Source organism: Camarhynchus parvulus, chromosome 1A (assembly GCF_901933205.1).
Source record: "Camarhynchus parvulus chromosome 1A, STF_HiC, whole genome shotgun sequence".
Classification (NCBI taxonomy): domain Eukaryota; kingdom Metazoa; phylum Chordata; class Aves; order Passeriformes; family Thraupidae; genus Camarhynchus; species Camarhynchus parvulus.
In genome coordinates, this window is record NC_044586.1 from 29817086 (window position 1) to 29825626 (window position 8541).

Consider the following 8541-nt stretch of genomic DNA (forward strand, 5'->3'; position numbering starts at 1 on the left):
GGTTAAGAAGGTTATTCATAGATATATCTACACACAATGAGCCAAACTCTGGTCTCAGCTGTAACAGTAAATACAGAGTCACTCATTAAAATTGATTGCTTTTCCTTTTTTATTTTTTCCATTTAACTTGTACCTGGTAACAAAAAGGAATTTGTCCTCCCTGTATTCCAAGATCTCAGCAAGACTGCTGACCTTCTGTACTCAAGCAGATAATCTGATGGTCATTTCTGTGTCATAGCAGTAGAAACAGCCTGCCAGCACTTAGGGTGTTCTGCAGTCATATGCTTTGGCTGATAAGATGATAGGAATCAATCCTTCTGCAAGTAGTGTCCAAAGGTTGTCTCCAGGACTGTTTTTAATTCACAAGTGCTGCTTCTACCTTACTAGTGTCTAAAAGATAGTCAAGAATTTCTTCAGGTGATATATTTATTCTGACTAAAAACCATATACGCACTTCAGTCACACTTAGAGCAAATTTTCATTAGAACATCATTAAAATGTGGCTTGTGATATGGGCCCAAAGATGATACTGCCCCTGCAAGTGGAAACCTTTAGTAAATGCACTTCAGTGCTTAGAAAGTAATTCCAGATTTCTGCTACTATCATAGAGACTGGAGTTTGTTCTTTGTTAAGTCACTCTTTTTAACTGATATGGTTAGACAAGTTTTTAGAGCAAACATTCTTTTTCAGCTGTGTCAAGAGATTTTTAAAAGCTGCCTTGTCAACTATCTTAATGTGATGTCTCCATGGCTGTAGGGACATTTTGTCTCAGCACTGCCTGCACTGCTGTTGCTTTCCACTGCAAGAAACTCGATGGATGAAAAGGAGCTGGGGAGGTCTATGTCAAACCAGAAATACAGGGATCTCCACAGAGATCCCTGTGCAGTTTTCAGGATCATACTAATTTATGCATGAGGAAATAATCAAAGTCATCTGAGAAACTTGGGATGCACTCCTGCAAACTAAGCAGGCTGTAAGGCCAAGGTTGGATGTTGGCAAAACTTGGATGTTGCCTAAACTGAATGATATCTTTATCAAAGCAGTCTTTTCTCTTTGCAAAATCTAGTTACAAAACAGTGAATTCCCACACAGTGTGGCATTCCATCTCATTGCAGGACAAGCTGCAAGACAAACACGGAAATCACTGAAGTGAATTAGACTGGAAACTATCTTCCACAGAGGCCAAATCTTTTCACATATTTCTATTCTACCAGACACAACTAAGCCCTGACCCCCCCCAATTTAATTCTCTCAGTAAACCTGGAGTGAGTCCCAAATAGGTCCTAGGTTTCCAATTTAATATGGGACTTCCTTTCTATATAAGGATTGGGGTGAAATATGGGAATGTTACCTATTTCTACATTTGTTATACTTTTTCAATAGAAGCCACTAAATTTAGATTGAAGCATGCGCAGTTGTCAGCCTTCTACGCCCTGCTCTGCCCAGTCCTCCCACTGCTACCTCCAGCCACCCCTACCTGTCAGCAACAGGGACAGGAAGGGGACACAAGCAGTGAGAGAGACACTGGGGACCACAAAGGGTCACTGGTGCCTTGTGCAGTGCCTGTGTGACAGGCAGGTGGGAGGGGTGGTTCAGGTGAGACATGCTCTGAGTGATGATCTCACTGCCGCTCAGTGGGCTCTGCAGCCGGGCTACTCCCGCCCAGGTCGGCTGCATGCACTGCCGAGGGCTGGAGCTACCTGCAAATCCCGGCTGCCTTCAGGGTCTGCTTTAGTTTGCCTGAGCAAAGATATCCCCGAGGTCTGGTTACACAGTGGTTTCTGTCACATGCAAAAGAAGAGGGAGGATTTTTCAAGGAAAGGTTATTAAAGTCTATGATAAGATGCTGAGAAACCCAAACATAAACTCCCTCAAAAATAATAGTAACTGTGTGAGAAATTCTTCATTTCAAGTGTTTGTGTAGTGTAGCCCTATATAATGTTACAAGCTGTAGTCCTGAGTGTTGCAATCTTAACTATATACCAGCATGTGTTTTTAAATGTAATGCGTTTTGATGTCCTGTTTGCATTGGACTCACTACTGTAGGTCTCTGCAGGACACTGTTTACAAAAGAGATTACCAAAAATAAAAATTACAAAACAAAGTGGTGTAAGTTTCAGAAATGAGAGTTGGAATGCCTCCCTCCGGAAGTTTTTGCCACAGGTCCATACACAAACAAGTCCAAAGAGACTCATTATAAATCAAGTTATTTTCCTATTATCTCAGTAAGATGGGTGATCAACAACTATCCTGGTCTTATTCTGCAGGCTGAACCTGGAACTAGTTTAAACTTACTTTAATCTAGTTCACAGTTCATGGAACAGCTGTATTGAAAGTGAAATTTTTTGTGTTGAGTTCTGTACCTTCTAGATGAAAAAAAAACACATGAAAAGTACTTCTTGTTTATGAATAATTTATCTTTCTAGAAGCATAACAAGAAAAGGTAGACTTGGTAAAGTTAGCTCCTTTCTATGCCACCAAGATGGACTCAGCTCTGGCTTTTGCACTGACTTACAATTAAGCATGTTATCAGTGGGGAGAACATTAAATTTTTCTGTCACTCTCTTTCCTACTCCACCCCCCAAATTTCCAATTTATTGCACTAAAAATTTGCAGTTCAATATGAGTTGCTCTTGCTTTATCTCTTTTTCTTTTTCTTTTCTTTTTTCTTTCTTTCTTTCTTTCTTTCTTTCTTTCTTTCTTTCTTTCTTTCTTTCTTTCTTTCTTTCTTTCTTTCTTTCTTTCTTTCTTTCTTTCTTTCTTTCTTTCTCTTTCCTTCTTTCCTTCTTTCCTTCTTTCCTTCCTTCCTTCCTTCCTTCCTTCCTTCCTTCCTTCCTTCCTTCCTTCCTTCCTTCCTTCCTTCCTTCCTTCCTTCCTTCCTTCCTTCCTTCCTTCCTTCCTTCCTTCCTTCCTTCCTTCCTTCCTTCCTTCCTTTTTTCCCTTTTTCCTTCCTTTCTTCCCTTTCTTCCCTTTCTTTCTTCCATTTCTTTCTTCCCTTTCTTTCACTTCCCCAAATTTTAACCCTCTTGGACCATGAAGACAACATATTGTCATCCAGAGCACTACTGAACAATTACTGATATTCACCTTATCCTTGATGAAAATAATTTGGTCACAACCCGATGATGTCCTTAGTTTCTCTTATAGGAGTATATAGAAGTCTTGCTCATCATCAAGGTCCCTTCAGCCTAAATGCTGTTTAATTATATATTCTGTAGTTATGTGGCACAGCAGAGTGTGAAGAACTGGGAGACAACATGACTTTGTCAATGTGCCATTTGCCTGAATAAATTAACTTTCACAATTTTAACGGTCAAACAGCATGCTGGTGTTACTATAGTGATTCTGATTTAGGAATATGTACAGAGCTGGTGAAGACTTCAAACTAGTGTAGCATGTCACTCTACATATCAATAGAAGCAATCCCTGCCCCAAAATTCCTTATAGCCTGAATAGGCAACACGGACAAGAGGGTACCTGGAGAACAAAGGCCCAGAAAGGAGAATATCTATGGCCACATCCACTGGCCTGTTCCTGAGAGTGAGCTGTGCACTCAGCTACCTCCTCTTGCTGCTCCAGTAGCAGAGGCAGTCTTAAGCACATAAGAGTTGAGGAACTTAACTCAGTCAGGCAAGCTGACATCCTTCTAATTATGCTGTGCAAAAAGACTCATGAGTGAAGTATGTTCACATCAACACTTGAAGGAAATAAATATAAGTCTTGCTTGTTTCAACAGCTCCTGGCTATAAATCTAATAGGAGATAGCTTTGTACAAGATCAGATCTAAGTTGCACACACAGTCCCCTGCATTGCCGCGCTGCTACTGAGCCTGGCTACAGGAAAGAAATCTGCCTGAGCAAGGATTTACCACTCCAGGCAAGTGATTCACTCTGGTTTATAAGTATAAATTTCCACGACAGGAGAAGCATTTTTGTTCCTTGGCCACAACAGATGCTGATACATGCCTTAGCTGGGATCCACTGTGTTCCTTGCTGATGGCTGTAAGGTGGCACAGTAAATGGATCCTGTGCTGGCTGACAATATCACAGTGACAGATGAGTATTATGATAATCACAAGGTACTGGATAATCTCCTCTGTTACTTGCTTGCTGCCTGAGAATTAGCTCTCCTCTTCAGAATAAGGAGCAATTTTACTGCAGTCAAACTCCATGATTTTGTGCTGCTCCAGACAGGACTCTGACCTGAAGCTGGCCCTACATATTTTTCTCAAAGATTCAGAATAACATAAATATTTGAAGATTATGCTTCATTTTAGATATATTGGCCATTGAATGTAGGTGTTCAGTTCATCGTCAGGAAATGTGAACCACAGATCATCCAAGGTAATGGCTCTCTTTTATAACTCTGTAATGATTGGTATCCTGTAACATGAGAAACTGTATCACTGAGATTTTTCACTGTGGCTGAAGAATTTTTGTAAGTGCCCAGTCAACAGTTATGTACCATCATATATATCAATTTAAAAAAATAATCTGAAAAAGCATAATACTAACTCCTTCTGGAGAAAAGCACCCAGTTCAGGTTTTATGCAGCAACAGAAGAAACAAGGGCTGTTTACCACAGCACACATGTCACAAAAGCTGCTGGTATTCACACGAGTGTCTGATTTCTCTGTTCGAAAGAACAGTCCACTGGGTGCAGTTAAAATGCAAAGGAGAATATAAAAAGTGGAATCCTGTGTGGGTGAATAAGCAGTTTCTTTGAAGCTCAAATCTGACATATATTTCAGAGTTCAACAGAAGCAAAAATCTATTCTCAGATTACTCTTCTTTCTAGCTTTGGATGAACTTGAAAGGAGAGCTGACACCAGCATGTACAAACACGTCCACAACCATTTCTGGGCCCTTTGCATTTCCAGGAACAGGCAAAAACAACCAACATGAGGAAATAGCTTGGCAAATAGAGCCAGAACATTGTCTCTATTTTTTTACTACTGTTACCTTCTTTGAGCGACTAACACCCAGAAGACCTGGGGTTTCTGTTTCCTAAAGCTCCCAGTTGAATATTTGTCCCCTGAGGAATGTTAGCTACAGATTCTTCATGAGAACAGAGACAATGTGGCTCTACCTTCTGCATCAGCATCTCCAAGATCAGACAAGTACAGGGAGGTGTGTTATTCCTCCCCTCCTTACCTTCCCTTCAGCCAACAAACCTCCCTTCTGCACCTGATGAGTAGAGGAAGAAAGAGGAGATGGAGAGGGAAGTATGAAAGAGTACTTTGTGGTTTACCCAGAGAAATTCCTCAGCAGATTAGGGCCACTGAATCACCTCTCAAGCAAAATCTGAGGCTGATATCTGAAAATGTCGAACCACATGGTCAGCTTTGCAGGCGGAGCCTGAGGTTCTGCTGATGCCCTGAGAACTTGCATGGAATGGGAACCTGGTCCAGCACATTGCTCCACAAATAACAGTGTAATCCACAGTCAAGGGCTCAGCCTGAACCACCCTTGGCCATGAGACACTGGTGGCAGGCTCACATCCTTACCCATCTGGTGGGCCATCTGTCCAGGAGCAACTACCCTTCAAACCCAACCCCTCACATAAATTGTTCATGTGGCTCAAGTCCTTTGAAAACCATGGGGCAGCAATTTTCTGTACAAAATGCCATGCTTGGTGGAGGCAAATATTTTGTAGGAATTTTATTCACAATTATTCCTGATTAACTGAAAGAGAAATGTATAGTGTATTATTTTGATTACCTAAGTACTGCTGCTACACTAGGAAAAGTGATCTGCCCAGCAGCAGGGGGTTCACAGGCTCTTCCCACCACTTTACATTCTGCTTTGAGCAACATCCAAACTCAATTTATTTGTATTCTCTTGCTAGTGCTGTTATGAGGTGATGGTTCTCTTAATCTAAATCTTATCTGCCCAGCTGCAATTTTTATATTTTCTTCTGACTGTGTTAGGCACATAAGATCGAAGAACATGAGAATTTAGTAAATCTTTCAGAGGTTAAGATTACAAAGGGTGGAATTTTTTTCCTCAGTCAACTTTATTAATAATCTACAGTCTGAATGGGATTTGAAATTGAAGTGAGTAGCACTCACTAACAAAAGAAATAAAATGCACCGTGAGCAACATTTTGTCTATTAATGTCTGCTACTTTTCAGTTACAATAATGGAAATAGATAAAATGTACAACCAAGAGTGAAGAAAAAAATAAAGTCTTTTTATTCCTCTCCTTCCTGTTGTTGCTCAAATAAGATAATAAGGTATACATTGTCATAAAAAATTGGTTTATAGTCTTTATTCAAGCAGTACTCCAATAAAGGCAGAAAAATTAAGTTTTGTCAGAGTATAAATTGAATATCATCGATCTGTACATAGATCTATCACTTTTCAGATGCCATCAGCTGTGGAGTTTATTATATTTTAGGCATGAACTCTATCTTTACAGCACAGGGAACAGTGAGGCCTGGATTGTGACTGACATTTCTGTAGTATGTATAAATGAATGCATGTGTGTTTATGGACATGCAAGTGTCCCTCTCTAAAACACCTTACCTGAAACTTTTCTAAGGATTAGGTAGCTGACCAGCTTCTGCAAACTTTTCATCATCTGTCCAATCTCTCTCACTGCATTCCAAAGGGAAATTCTCTCCCCGGGAAAATGTGCACTAATTTCTTGCCCAGAAAGGAAATCAAGGACTCAAAAATTGTGATCAACAGAATGCATTTTGAAGATAGCCAGTCCTGAGAAATGTCATCTTTGTCAGAATAATTTCTACTCTCTAGATTTTGAATTTGGGTTGTTTATAAATGGTGGAAGCTGAGGTAACATGCCATGTGGTTGTGGAGCTGTATCACAGGGTAGAACACTGCCCTTCGTGGTGGTGTGAGTGTCCTGGAAAAGAGACAAAGAGACACAGCTCTGGGAACTGTGGTTCCAACCCTGCCTCTCCACCTTATCAAATCCATATCAGCGCTGTTTAAAAGCCAGAGCACAATTTCCAGGCCATGTCAAAGCTCCATTTTGAAAAATATCCTTACCAATCAGAGCAGTTCTACTTTGATAATCCATTACTATACATAATTTCAGGGAGACATCAAGCAAGGAGGCACAAGCATTTTTTCTGCTGTGTGCTACAATAGTGAGAATGTGAAGAGAGAGTTAATTTCTAACCCTCTTGGAGGTGGAGAAAGGCAAAATGGCTCTTACCCTCCATCCTCCAAATATGAGTCATTAAACATGAAGATATGTTTATTGCAGAGTTTTTATATCATATTTAAATGGCCCATCATTCAGGGCTTAGGCATAGTCACAAGTCACAATAATCTTCCACTTCTCATAAAAGTGAGGTAACTAACCTGTGAGATATTTATTCTATACAGGCAATTTTCTATCAAAGATATTTTTATATTTGATCAGTATGTATCCCAAACTGTTTATAGTGTCAAAAGAGTCTTCAGCCTGGAGTTGTGATGAAGACGAGTGTGTAGCCTTTTACATGGGTGGTCCGTTCAGTCAACAACAGTTCACCAGTACACCCAATTGCCAAAAGCCAAAGAGGGACCAAAGTTACTTCTCTGATTTTGTGTGATCTAGAAGGAAGACCATATAGCACGTTGGTGTGATAGATTGGATTAAATCTCCTTAATGAAAAGAGAGTTGCAAGGTGTTTTAGGGTAAGATAAGAAGGCTACAAACATCTCTGTGCAATTTCTGGTGAAACCGGAGTAGTGTCTTCATTAAAGGCTTTTGTGACCCTATCCAGCTCATTTGCATCTTGCTCTTATTATTTTTACTGTATGTATTAGAGAAGAACCAGCAAATGAACTTAGTGCAACAAGGGAGAAGAGAGCAAGGAAGAATCAGAAACAGAGCCAGAACAAATACTGGCAGCTATCCTTCAGAAATGCCCCAAAAGACATTTATGGGATGAGTGTTCCCAGAGGAGAGCTTAGAAGTATCACCAAAAGAGTGGCTTCTTAACAAGTTTCTGCTGTGTGAGGTGAAATGGGACTTTGCACACTCCTTTTAAACAAACAGTTGAGCAGCAAAGATGATCAGCTCCACTCACTCCATCAGCGAGCTAAAATTTATTTTCCTATTGGATCCTAGCCAAAGCTATTTTGTGCCATGGAAAGATTACGATTGATTTCAGTTCCAGTGGATGTTGTCCTTAGGCCCCAAACAGAGGCTTCCTGTTGCACCCCTCTTAATGCTTGCAGAGGAAGACTCAGCCTGGCCTTCATCTGTCCCATGACAGGTTTGACTTGCACTATAAAGCAGTGCCTCCCTAGAGTACAGCAGGGAAACAATGTCATTTCTTACCTGCCTTTGGCCCATGGAGATGAATCTTGTTCAAGAATTGTTTTCCATACAGGTTGCAAAGTATTCTAAGTAAGACAGGGATTTTGAAATCAGTACATCTTTCTGTATCAGTAATTTCCTATTAGCAGCTCTACCCAGAGATGCCAGCAAGAGAAGTACTTAAGTATATCTTTAAGATGAATGGCAATTCTGTTGAATTAAGCACATAGGCAAGAGTTTTACTGGCTGGCTTCTCTCAGTAGA